We start from the raw sequence: 11,540 nt of genomic DNA, 5'->3' as shown, positions 1-11,540 counted from the left end.
AATGATTTATAAGCATTACATTAATTCCCATGCAAAACTCCAAGACCACATATGTATGATTTCAATTGCTACCATTATACTATATTTCTTAAAAATTTTAAATGTTACTATAAAGCTATTTAATGTAAATATTTACAGAATATCTTTGAATTTGACCCATACCCTGCACAACTCCAAATATTCACAATCTGGCTTCTCAAAAGAAAAAATCTGATGAACATTGGCATGGAGCAAATAAGTGCTCACATTTTCTAGTGAATTGAAAAGAGCAATCTGGCTATGATTTTCTTTTGCTTTACTTCCAATTCATTTACCAAGTATATTAGGAACATAAACAATGTGCCACAAAATATTCTGGCTATTTGGAATAAGATATTAAAAATCTGGAATTTTAGTTTAGTTTATGTGAGACCAAAATGAGCCATCTTAGAAATAAGACCAAAATGCTTTCACCCAAAAAGTAAGGCCTAAGATTTCTCCTTTTAGGAATAGGCCATTAGTTACTGAAACCAGGAAGTGTAAAAGTACAGAGTCACAAAGTAATCATGAGGTAATGACTGACAGACTATGGAATGTCCTCTCCCTGGTTTCCAGGGTTATTGACCACAGAAGTGTCCCCACCTGAGGGCAGCCAATGAGAAATGGTGGCGGGTAACCGCTCCCTTAGAAGTAAGATTAAGCCATGATTTCTAGAAAGCCCCTAGAAGCAAACCAATCAGAATTGTACCCGTACTAGCACCCCTAAATTATGTAACCTTGTGATTTTTCCCTTTAAAAACTGAGCTTGGAGATAGGTGGGCACTTCCTCCAGCCTCCACTGCATTGCATGTATTGGACGAAATCCCTGCCTAGGCTTGTATTGCTTTTGGATATCCAGAATTAAACCTTGCTTTTGCATTCTGGCATGCTTGTCTTTGGTGGTCTCTCTGGGGGTCGCGATCTGGGCACAACAGTTTATAAATTAACTCAAGATTATATTAAGTGGTTTATTTCACCAATACTATTATTACTTTTACTTAAGTGTGTTTGTGTGGGCACATGCATGTGAGTACCAGTAGAAGCTAGAAGACACTTCATTTTCAGGAGTGGCGTGGGGTAAGAGTTATAATCTTTTGTGAGTTGCCTAATAAGAGTGCTTGGAACCAAACTCAAATCCTCTGAAAGAATAGAAAGAGTGGTGTGCTCTTAAACTACTGAGACATAGCACTAAACCCTCAGTAGTTTTACTGGAGATTCATCATCTTTAATGTATTTTTCCACTTGGTTGCTATTAATTCTTTTTAAATTAATTTTTTCAGAAGAGGTAATGTGGGTGAAAAGTTTCTGATCCCTACACATTTGAAATATTTATATTTCTCTGTCTTTAAATACTTGCCACAGCACAGTACAATTATTTAAAGACTTCATATATATATATATATATATATATATATATATATATATATATTAACATTTTAGGTTCTTTTCATTATTACAGTTAAAATGTTTAATATAAATATATGTTCAATTTTCTCTTATAACAAATCTCTTTATATGAAGATGTATCTTTTTAGTGAAATTAATCTTTATTCTTTTATCGATTCAATTATTTTTATTATATTTTCTTTGATGTTTTTACCTCTTGCAGCTATTAGGAAAATCTTACAACATCTGGATGAGCTTTATAAATGACTACATTATACCAACATCGCAGGCAAGATGCTCCCACTGGTACAATATTGGCATAACTGTTATGGGATAACTAACTGCTTTCTGATTGGATTTGAGTCTTGCTCCACAGGAGGTGCTTTCATAAGTTTTCAAGGAACACCATGCAGTATAGTCTGACCAGATGGTAGAGAACAAAGAAGTGAGCCAACATGAGGTTGGAAGTGTAGGTAAAAGTTTAGTAATCATTCTAAAGTGCAGCTGAAATGCACTGAAGATCTTCTTGCTTTCAGGCTTTTCATGCAAAGTAGTTTGAAAGAATAAGAACACGAATAAAGTAGATTTGAAAAAATATAACAAAGTAAAAAATTAGGTAATTTACTAAAACAAAAGCACAAAGAAATGTTAGAAGTGATGTTTTGGAAAAGAAAAAAAAATAAAAGTATATGCACACTTTTATTTCCAGAAATTTAATTTACTGTCTATAAGAATTGTTTTACCAATTGTACTACTATCAGGTTTGGTTTTCAGAATAGTTAATTAGTATTTAATATACATTGATATAATAAATAAAAATTTTAAATATTTTTCCATTTTATTGTTGTTTCAACTTCATCTGTGGTTCAATAACTATTTCTGTGTTAGGCTTTTTAACATTAGTTAACACCCTTTTAATATTTTTAATTAGAATTAAATTGTACATATTAATCAGGTATTATGTAATATTTCAATACATGCATGTGTTTCGTAATGTTCAAACCTATATCACTATATATTTCTCCTTTAATATTTATAATTTTATGGTGAAATAATATAAACCCTTTCCTATTTATTTGGTTATGCATAAATAGGTTATGCATCATAGGGTAGTGTTAAACACCCAATGCAGCCCAAGGTTGATTCCTGTCATCTCCTGCTTAGCTCTGGGATTACAAGTGGGAACCACCATGACTGCTCATTCTTCTGGTGTTTGTTGAAATATACAGAAATTATCATTACCTTTATTCATTCTGTTAAAAAAGGACAACAAATAGTATTCCTATCTATTACTTTTCACCCACTGATAACATTTCCTCATACTTCCCTTTTATTTATTTCTATCATTAAGTAACAATGACTACCTTTCTACTCCCAATTTCTATAATTTTAATTCCATCAGACTTTTTCAACCAATTATTTACAAAATGTCCTCAAACATTTTTCTCCATCTTTATTTATTGTGATTTTTAAAGTCATAACTTTGTGTTATAATTCAGTCTCTTTCAATTATGGGTAGTTCTGTTTTTTTCCTTTATAAGCTCTGGCTTGAGAATAATGGTTATAATTTTTCTTTCTGAAATAAAATTATTTTAATAGTCACCTAACTGTTCATCAAGCACATTTTTGATCTTCTTTAAATTTACTCTGTCTAGGATTTATTTTGTGTTAAGAGTGTAATAGAGATACATGTTATTGTTCCTGATATTAATAGAAATATTTTTAAAATAGCACTTCTGAGTATGTTCTAAGAAATATGACGAAATTACACATCAATATATGTTCAAATGTTTTCCTAAATGCATTTGGAAAAGTTTAAAACAACTAAATTACCTTTTTTTAATTCTTTGGAGAGAATTTATTATGTTACTATTCTTTGTAACTCTCCAAAGGAGAACACTAGTGCTACTACAGAACTCTTATTTTCACTGAGTCTCTCAAAGGGCAAGTAATCACCCATCTGCTAACACCCAATGCAGCCCTAGGTTGATTCCTGTCATCTCCTGCTTAGCTCTGAGATTACAAGTGGGAACCACCATGACTGCTCATTCTTCTGGTGTTTGTTGAAATATACAGAAATTATCATTACCTTTATTCACTCTGTTCAAAAAGCAACACAAATAGTTATGAACATTTTGAAATCAATGTATGTATTCATTACATTACAATACTGAATACCAAGTCTTTTTTTGTTATATTTTAGCTGTAAATGAGGATAAGGAAAAATCATTTAAATAATGACACTTTTTGACAACTATACAAGAACAAAAGTCCCCCCTTATTCTAGCTCCCCTTTCTTTTTTTATCCTCATTCTGTAAAATAAGTATTGATAAAGTATAGTATTAATTTGGCAGACCACAACTCATATATGTATGTATGAATATCTGTTTGGTAAACCACACCTTATATCTGCTATATATAAAATACCAGAACTTGTAAAATAAAGACAATTCAAAGTGAAGCCACCCCTGAGTACATAGGGAATTCAAAGCAAGGCCATTAGACCTTGGCCTCCAAGCCTTTCCAACAACAAATGATGGGATAAATATTCCCAGATTTTTCTATGTTAATATATGGCCATCTTCAAATTTCTTCCTACCAAAAATTATTCTTCTCTTTATTAATATCCTGTGTGATCCATGGTTGTTGAATCTGGAAATGACTTGTGGTATTTTTGACCAACAGAACATAACAAAGTCAATAAATATGGTGCTCATATGTGAATTTATAAAAACATAAAATATTTTTTTAAAATATAACAAAGTTACATTGTATGATTTTCAAGACAGATAAGAAAGCTTACAGCTTCTACACAGGTTTCTTACTGTGTTTACTGATTTTCCATCTCAAACCTACCATTATGCCATAGGGAAACTCAAACCATTCAAAATATACATCATTTGAAATTCTCAACTGAATTCACAATGGACAGTCAGCATGAACTGTGAGATATGTAATTGAATACAACTGTATTGGATTTCCAAGATCAAATTTAGAGCAGATAACTCCAAAATTGGCCACCATTGACTAAAAACACATGCAAGAAGCTCAAAGTGAGTACCATTCTGATCACCAACTGACCTGTAGAATTTTAGAATAGTAATTTTGTGATTGAACTTAGAAGTTGTTAGTTATATGGTAATTGTTAATCAGATAATCCCATAAACTATGTATGGAGGTAAATTTCCATGTAGCTCTACACTTTTCATGGATGTCTGGAGGGTACATATGATGGTTATTATTGTCTACTTGACAAAATATAGAATCAACCGAGATGGAGCTCTGGGCATGCCTGTGGAGAATAATATCTTTCTAAGTTTATTATAAAGAACAATTAATTTGATTTGTTACCCAACCTTCACTCATACTCAGCCTAGTAGCTCCAGTTAAAGGAAAAAGAAAAGAAAGACAAAGATAATATCAACACAGCCAATTTAGCGTAACACACCCTGAGTTCTAACATCAATATTTTCTGAAAAGCCTAAGACATTCATAATGATTTTGTTGGTTTATTGCTCTCCTCTTCTGCCTTCATTACCCTAAACTAAAAACATTTCTGTTGCACATTGAATCACACTCAATAGATACACAAATGCTGAAGTTTGAAATCAAGAGTCAGAGATGAGAAATTCTGATACAATTGAATGTGCAGCATTTCATCTCAGGAAAGTAGCTTTACTTCAACAATACACAAATTTTAACTCACAAGGTACTTTAAATTGCAAAAGCCACCCATTAAAATATACACAAAATTAGTAACATTCTGTCAACGTATTATAACTTTTGCCATTCAAAAATGATTTTCATCTATTTTGGTTAGCCTATGACATAATTAACATTCTAAAAGCTGATCTCCATGAAATTTCAACAACTTAAAGGGCTTAACTGCATTGTAGCTATCATGGAAACAAAAGTATAATGTTCAGAGAAGGGCCCAAGGGAATGAAGAAAAGAAGATGCAAATTGTGTTCTCGAAAAGAAGTACAATAGTAAAATATACCCTAATGCGCCACTCAAATTTAAAATGTGCCACATGGAATTTAAAAATTTGTGGACAAGTCATACATTGATGTCATCTCTAATGAAGGATTACTTAATCTCTAAAGTTGCCTTACAATAATATTAAACATATAAATTGTATCTGATTGTAAAATGTTTATCCTAACACTGTTTCAAATTGAATATATTAAGTGTTACACCCATCTTGTCAATATAATTTCCCAGAAAAAAACAATATATATGTTAAACATTCTAAAGGACTAATTGACTAATAAAAATTTTTGACTGTGGAGGGTTCGAATTCTGCACATCTATAGCCAAAATATGTTGCGCTATCTTTAGTCCACTTAATAGACACTCATGACCCAACTCTGCATCAGGTCTAACATCCATTTGACAATGTATATGCTGTAGATGTGTATTTGTTACTTGTACTTGTCTTCTAGTTGTGGCAAACAATGGACAAAAGTGACTTAAGGAATGAATGGTTTATTTGGTTCACAATCTGAGGGCACAGGTCATCATGGTAGGGAACTGGGAGTAGCAGAAGTTTGAGACGCCTGGCTCAGGAAGTTGAAAGCAAGGAATTCCAGTGCTCAGCTAGCTTTCTCAATTTTTTTATGCAGTAGGAGCAGCTGGTGGAATGGTTCAGCCCACATTTAAGGTGGATCTTTCCACTTCAAGTAGCTTAATTTACTAAGCCCAGAGAACTGTTTCCATCATGATTCTAAATCCTGCTAAATTGGCAATAGTAACCATCACAGAACATATAAATTAGTCCACTAGCTTCCACAAATTCAAAGGCTAAAAAATGTCATCACATAGCATCTGAAACTGAAATGTATCACAGACTTCTCCATTTTGCTGCAACCGAGCTTCCCAATGTGTTCATAAGTGTGTTTGTAAGGTTCCTTGATTTATTGCTTTCTATTGTTCTATAAACTTAAAAACTTCTTGAAACAATTTTTACTTTCTAGGCAACCAGGATCTGTGTTCCCAGGACATAGTCCTTCATATTTATCTCAAGACTAAACTATGTTTTCTTCCCTTTTAAGTAAGAGCTCTGTGTTGCATTGACAACCTGAAGCCACATAAAATGAATACTACTCTGGTATCTGAGAAGTTCGGCTTTTAGAAAAGGTATAAATAAATATACCAATATGACCACCTCATGAAGTTTCACCAGTTCTATTTGAGATAGACAAGGAAGATGAGGAGATGGATGGGAGCAAGAAGAGGTAAGAGAGAAAGACACAGGGAGATAGGAGAGGTAATTTAACTGAAATTATGGAAATCAAGAGCTGTGACAAATAAACAAGGGAAATAAATATTTCAAAGGATATTTTATCTGGGGCTGGAGAGATGCCTCGGAGCATAAGAGAATTTATACTGTTCTCTTAAGAGCAAAGAATTTGGTTCCCAGCACACAAACTGAGTGGCTCATAACTACCTATAATCCTAGCTTCTGGAGGTATCCTGAATCCTTCTTTTGGCCTCTGTGGGCACCAGCATACATGTGCCATACACACAGACACATAAACAATGAACAAATAAGTACATTTATTTTAGAAAGATGTTTTATCCAAATATATGCTAGTCATTGAAGCATTGTCTCAAATGAATATTACTTTGTCTATTTATAATGTACATAGTATATTTACCTTCAATGTATAATGGAAACCTTACAACAAATCTTAAGATAATGAGGAAGTACCAGAAAGACATCCACAGTCCCTTCCCATACATTTTTATGAACAGGGCCATGTTCCATAGCTCTGACAGCATTTTCATCACATCCATTTTGTCAGGTTTATATAGACTTCATTGTAGATTATTTTTTAATAATTTAACCTGACAGGTATGGCTATCTGCCAGTCCACACATCTCTCAAGACATATATATGAGAGAATTATGTCACAGATAGAAATATCTAAATCCCCCTAGGCTGTCTCTTATAGGCGGATCCAGTAAAAATAATTTTAGAATGTATTTATTCCCCTTTCAGGTTTATTTCTGCAGCACTCAATATGAAAAACAAGAAGATATTGATTAGGCTCCTGGGAGAGTTACACTGATTGTGCACAGTCTAAGTGCACAAATAAGAGGATTCATTTTACTGCATCCTAAACTGCAAAGGCAATTTAATCCATATTATTTTCCAAACAATTTATGGCTCTGTCTCTGTCAAGGCAGTTTCAAGGAAAGTTTAGTCAGTAATGACTGATTCTTTAAGCACAAGCCAGCAGTAGACCTCTGATAAATTTAGGACAGAGGAAATGATTGCATTCAAATGCTGAGAAGGCACTGGCATGTGACCAAGGAAAGGCATCGGTAGATCAAATATCATTTCCCTCTAACTGGAACATGAGTTTTTGCTGGTATCCATATATTTTCCCAAAAAGCTTTTCTGGACCTTTTATACCTTTTTCCTGTGTTAAAGAACTCTTTACTAGGCTTCCAGACCATACTGTAATTTCTTTGTAGTAATAATTTCTATTTTTAGGAATTGTTCCCAAGATATTAAATAGAAGCATTGTACAAAGGTGACTACATCCCTTATTTATTCATCATTATTATCTTCAGCCTATTCTGACACTTACTAGGCACTGAATACATGAACAATACACAAATCAAAGTTCCTAATAAGCAAAAATTTTTAGAAAGTAGCTTTGTTACTTTTCTACCTGGCAGCTTTCTGGAAGTCAGTATTTTGCATTAAACATAACCCAAAATTCTTCAAGAAAACACAGAGAATGAAATCAGCCTTTATTGAGTACTACTGGTAGTCTAAACACAGAATAAGACATTTTACTGAAAAATTTATTTCTTACTAAGCATTATGCCACCTATGTTAATCCATTATTGTAATTTTATAGATTAAAAATCAACTAAAAATAGAATTTTTGTGATTATCATATTCTGTATTCACTTGATTTTTTTCCCTGTGCACCTGCTGTAGAATAATCCTTTTGTAGACTGTAAAGATATGTTGCTCTCATTGTTAATAAAGAGATGACATGCCAATAGCTAAGCAGCACAAGGTTAGGCAGGAGAACCAGTCTGAAAGAATGCTAGGAAGAAGTAGGGCAGAGTCACCAGCCACACAAAGAAGAAGCAAGAGATGAACATGCCATATTGAAAAAAGGTACCGCCACATTATAGAGTGTACATAAGAAATACGGGTTAATTTAAGTTGTAAGAGCTAGTTAGTAACAAGTCTAAACTATAGGTTGAGCAGTTATAATTAATAATAAGTCTTTATGTGGTTATTTTGGAGTAGGCTGGTAGGACAGAAACCCCACCTACAAGCAACTACAAGAACATTAACAACTGAATTCAGTTATCTTCTTCAAATAGTGAGAGATAAGCACATAGGGTAGTACATGCCTGTGATTCCAACACTGGAGAGGGGAATCCGGGCAGTCAAGGCTGCCTTTAGCTGCATAGTGATTCTGAGGCAAGCTTTTGCTATGTGACAAAGAAAAGAAAAAAGAAAGGAAAGGAAAAGAAGAGAAAAGAAAAGTTAGAGAGGCCCACAAGATGGCTTAGTGTGTAAAGGTGCTTTGACACCTAGCCTGAAAACCTGAGCTTGATCTCAAGGAATCATGTGGTAGAAGGAGAGAACTGCCTCACATAAATTATTCTTTGACCTCTACACCCATGCTATCACACACAAATACACACCACCACCACCAATAATAAAGGTAATAATAAGATAAATAAAGGTAATATAACATTTCTAAAATAAAAGTAAAGATGCATCAATCAAAAATGGCAATGAGAAACATTAGCTTTGTTTACTGGTAAAGGAATCAGTATTCAGAGAATTTAAATAACTCATCAAAGATCATACAGTAAATGAATGTGAACCTAATATTCAAAGCCAGACATTTCTGATCCTAAAGGTGCAAAAGAACTGGTGATATAGCATCCATATTTTCAGAGTAATTACTTATTTGGTTGATATCTAGGTATCACACATCTTTTAAAAACAGGTTTATTGAAGGCTAATTCACATACAAAATGTGAATTGATACCAAAGGATTTGAACAACTGTCTATTTAGTTTATTAGCTCATTTGCTGATTGGAAGATTCTTTTGGTATCTAATTTTGCAGTTCTTTGTGTATTCTAGATATTAACTGCCTGTCTGAAATACAGTTGGCAGAGATTTTTCTCCCATTTTTCTAGACTGTCTCTTGACGCTGGTAATTGTTTCTTTGGCTATGCAGAAGCTCTTCAATTTCATGTAATATCATTTGTGAATTTGTAGTGTTTTTCTTGTTTTATTGTAATATTTTCAGAAAGTTCATGCCAGTGCCTATGTCTCAGTGTGTTTTTCTTGTGATTTTTCTCTAGCAATTTTGAAATTCGAATTTATATTAAGGTCTTTGATGCAACTTGGACTGAGTTTGTGAAGGATGGGAGGTGTGAATTTACTTTCATTTTTTTCTGCATATGAATATCTTTTCAACATAATTGTTAAAAGAATATGTTTTCTCTGAACTATGTTTTTCACATCTTTGTGAAAATATAGGTGGCTGCTGTATTTTGAATAAGAATAGACACCATAGGCTCATATATTTAAATGCTTAGTCACCAGGGAATGGAACTGTTTGAAAGGATTAGTAAGATTAATAGGTATGGCCTTGTTGGAGGAAGTGTGTTACTGAGGTTTCAAAAGCCCAGGATAGACTCAGTTTCTCTCTGCCTGTGGATCAGGATATAGCTCTCAGCTGTTTCCCCAGCACCATGCTTGACTGCCTGCTGGCATGCTTCCTTCCATGATAATAATGGACTAACCTTCTAAAACTTTGAAATTGTAAGCAAGAACCCAATTAAAGTTTTTTTTCATAAGCCTTGGTTATTATGTCTCTTCACAGTAATGGAAACTAATGGCTGCAGCTTCATGGGCATATTTCTCTGTATTCTGTTGTGTTCCACTAATCTGAATGTCTACTGAGCTGCTTTATGACTATGGCTCTGTCATATAAATTGAGATTAGGTACTGTGATATCTACAGCATTGTACTTTATCCCTAGGATTACCTTGGAATTCTGTCTTTTGTTTTCACAAATAAATATTCAAATTTATTTTATAGTTCCGTGAAGAATGGCATTTGAATTTTGTAGGAAAATGTGTTGATTGTAGAAAGTTTCTGTTAATGAAACCCTTTTCAAACCATGAACTCTGCCAATCTCTGAGCACAAGAACTTTTTATATTAGTTAGTGTCTTCAGTTTCTTTTTAGCATCTTAAAAATGTTCAATAAAGAAAGCTTTCAATTCATTGGTTGATTCTTAGGAGGATTTTAGAGAAAAATGTTTAGCCACTTTATTGTAAAGAAAATTCAAAATAAAAGTATCACACAGATTAATATAACTACTCAAATAACCACTTGCCCAGATTCAAAGTCTATCTACCTCAGTGAATGCCTATATTGTTAGAAGTGACATTCTGAAGCTGTGGAGCTATACTTTGGGTTTTATATTTTCACCATCAATTACACTTTTATGTACTTGAATATTAGGTATTAGGGATAGATGGGATTATGGGTAAAGGAAACAAAAGTAATTAATGGGGCTTTGAAGCTCATTTTCCTAGTTTCAACTCTGACATGGAAGTTTTAGCATTTTTATTGTTATTGTTTGCTTGGGTTTTGTAGTAACCTAGATGTTTTTTAAGCTTGGTAAGGGGCATTTTCCCATAGCTTCTTTTTTGACATTGATATTTAAAAGGGCTAGTAAGGTTTTTGTTATTACTTTGCTAAAAACATTTAAGAGTATTTATCTTCAAATGGGGATAATTTAACTCTTTCCTTCCCTATTTATATCTCTTTTATTTCTTGTCTTATTGCTCTAGGTAAGACTTTGAGTACTATATTGAAAAAGAATGTGGAGAATAATCAACTGTCTAAATCTGTATTTTATTGGAAACACTGATTTTTCCCAAATTTATAGGTTTCATATATATATATATATATATATATATATAGAGAGAGAGAGAGAGAGAGAGAGTTTTTCCTATTTTACTATTTTCCAAATATCCCTTCTGGTACTAATTAAGGACTTTTAAAATGAACTTTGTCAAATGATATTTTTTATTTTTTGAAATGGGCATGTGATACCTGACTTTCAT

The sequence above is a fragment of the Peromyscus leucopus genome, chromosome X, assembly GCF_004664715.2.
Source record: "Peromyscus leucopus breed LL Stock chromosome X, UCI_PerLeu_2.1, whole genome shotgun sequence".
Classification (NCBI taxonomy): Eukaryota; Metazoa; Chordata; class Mammalia; order Rodentia; family Cricetidae; genus Peromyscus; species Peromyscus leucopus.
This window is presented reverse-complemented; position numbering follows the sequence as displayed.